Source organism: Belonocnema kinseyi, chromosome 2, assembly GCF_010883055.1.
Source record: "Belonocnema kinseyi isolate 2016_QV_RU_SX_M_011 chromosome 2, B_treatae_v1, whole genome shotgun sequence".
Classification (NCBI taxonomy): Eukaryota; Metazoa; Arthropoda; class Insecta; order Hymenoptera; family Cynipidae; genus Belonocnema; species Belonocnema kinseyi.
The window spans coordinates 53,119,675-53,122,894 of record NC_046658.1 but is presented as its reverse complement, the minus strand read 5'-3'; positions in this window follow the sequence as shown (position 1 = coordinate 53,122,894).

The window sequence follows — 3,220 nt, the reverse complement described above, 5'->3', positions numbered from 1 at the left end:
ATGTAAGGTTCCCCACTTGGGTCCATTAATAGCCAAGGTCTTTGTTTCAGGCGTCGTTCACTCTACTGACACTCTTTTTATTAACTATTTGCCGCCATACCTCCCTGTCCTGGCATACTACTCTACATTCTTGTTATTAGTGTATTCACTTCTTTGTTTAAAATTCTAATCTGTAGTAAATTCGATTGTTTTCTTTTTGTTCAAAATTAAAGTCTCGAATTGAAAATGTAACTGTTTAATTTTTTATTAAAAATTATATTTTTCAGTTAAAAATGCATTAATTCCGTCGAAAATTACACTTTTTCAACTGAAAATGTAACTTATACATTTTTGGTTAAATACTTTATTTTTTAGTTTTAATATTAATTTTTAAGCCAAAAATTTTACAATTTTTTTTTTTTTTTTGACAATTGATTTTTTTTAAGTTGAAAATTCTTCTTTTATAGTAGAAAATTATAATTCTAGTTTGAAGATTCATCTATTTTCGTAAAAAAATTCATTCTTTTGGTTGATCATTTAACGATTGAATTATCGTGTTAAATTTTTTTGCTGGACTGCTTTCAGTTATTAAAAGTTCAGGTTTTTTTTAAAATTATTTTTCGTGTTTCAAAAAGCATCTGTTTTGGTTAAAAATAATTTATTTTGTCTTTTTGAAAATTCTAATATTTGGTTGAAAATTAATTTTTGGAATTAAAAAATTTAACTGTATCATTATCGGTTGAAAATGTATTTTTTTAATTAAAAAATTTGTTGTTTTTTTAAAGGAAATTGACCTTTCTCAGTTAAAAATTTATCTTTTTTAGTAGAAATTTATTCTTCTCGTTTAAAGTTCATCTGTTATAATTAGAAATTCATTTCTTTCGTTAAAAATCCATCTGTCATCCACGTTTATACATATACATATATGACTGTAGAAGTTCAAAAATTTATAAACTTGTTATAAACAAACAAATGGATAAACATTGCTGCGTAAAAGTTAACTGCGTTTGGTTATTTTATTGCCACAAACATTAAAAATTTATATAAAAAAGTTTTTCGAGTTGAATAAATGAAGGTTAATAAATAATTTGCTATGATCTGGAATAAATACCGCTGTTTTTGCGGAATCAACCACAAGTTACTAGGGGTAATGATTCCTATTCAATATATTTGGTTATACAATGACAATTGATATTTAAACAATTTACCATACTCGATTATAAAAATGTATAACTATTTAAACAAACTTAATTAAAAATACACTTTTTTCGAGAAAAATGGTTTATAAAATTAGTAAGAAAGATATTAGTTCTGGATGCTTATCCAAGTTTCATAAAAAAGTTTTCAATTAAAGTTGAGCATGCTAAAAGAAGGATGTTTGGATGTCGAAAAATAGACATATAGTGAATTGGTTAGTTAATCTTGTTACACAATTATTAATTAATACTAAGTGAAAATTAAGTGTCTGTAGCAGATTTATTCAAAATTTAGCCATCTTCAATTACAAAATTATAGGCATTTTTTACCCCACTGCACATAACGGATATAAATGGTAAATGAAAGGAAAATGATATCCCACATTAAATATATTTTGAAAAATCGTTTAAAAAATTCAATGAAAAAAAACCGATATTTGCCGCCATAATTTCGTCAAACCAAATCACATTTGCCGTTTAACGGGAGACTTTCCCAAGCATTGACGACAAAGGCGGTCAAGTACCTTTTTCGAACCCTCGGAGTGTGTGAACGCCGTAGTTGTTACAATAAGCTCCTTTCGTCCTTCAAAAAACTGCGACAGTCTCAAGTACTCTTTACTTACTCTCATTTACAAAGAGAAAAGCTATATTCCTCGAAATGGAAAAAATAAAGTCGAAATTTTCATAGATTTTTATAAAAACAGTGCTTACACAATTCAGCTTGAAATACTTCCAATAAATTATTACTTTTTTTCTATTTTGAATACTTAAATTGACTAAATACTCTTCTTTCTCTGCTTATTATTTTATAAAACATGTATACTAGCTTCTGAATCGAAAATCTGGAACGTGTCATTCAAGGCCCTCTTTTTCTTTAGATTTAAAGTACTCTCCCTTCCCTTGAAGTTTACACCAATTTGATTTTATCTCTGAATTTGATAGATTTTTTCCTTTTTCATAAACCGAATAAAAGGTCAAACCCATTTTATTATTGTGGTATTCGTAGGACCTCTTGGCGAAATAACACCCCACGACCGGATCAGGTTTCGCTGTATCTCGTGGGGATTTTACCGGAAATCGATGATTCGTACATTCCCTTACGTTTCTAACATACAGCAGGTATTTTTGAATTTCTTCCCACTTTCGTGTTTTTCCTTAAATAATTCATGTGAGAGATATTCTTCATACAACATAATATAAATCCCTGACCCAAAAATTTTCAGTGGTGTCGACTTTCTTCGCTTTTTCCCCAAAGGATTATGCAGTTTATGTAAGTATAATACGCAACTATCCAAGGGGGAAATCGTCGCTTAGGGGATTGTTATATGTATCGAAAGCATATTTTCGTGGTCTTTTGCATCCACCGATATTTTGAGGACACGCTCGCGAGATATATACGGGCTATTTGAAGCATGGAGCATTCTTAAGGGTGTTTTCGAATATACTTGTTGCACAATGTAATCCTATCCCTCTTTTGTGCCAAGGAGCCTTGGAGTGTCTTTAATGCGAAACTAAGCATGAGTAACCGTATAGTGTATTATTTTCCATGAATAATCTCTTTATAGCGAGACAGAAAGAGAGAAAAGAAAGGGGTTAAATATTCGAGTGTCTCATTTTCTTTCTTTGTCTCAAACCAGTTTAATAGAGATAGTGAGACTTAGATTTCTGGCGCCAGCTATAGTATATGATCGGTCATTTAAGCCTAATTGGAAATTCAAAATAATAACCATTAATAAAAAAAAATTTATTTTTACACTGTAAATTTAAATCAATCAAATTTGACTGATTTAATTAATTAAGCATAGTTTGAATAAAAAATAAATACTTGAATATTGGTAACTGAATCAAACTGTCGCTTGAAATGACTGATTTTCGATCAATAGAAATGACACATCTTCTGTCAATAGAATTGACCTATTTATCTGCTATAATGAAAGAGTAAAATTATTTCAAAATTAAAATTCTCCATGAAATTGGTACATTTTAGTAAATGATTAAAATTAACCACAAATTACTTAATTATTATTATTAAATTATTATAATTA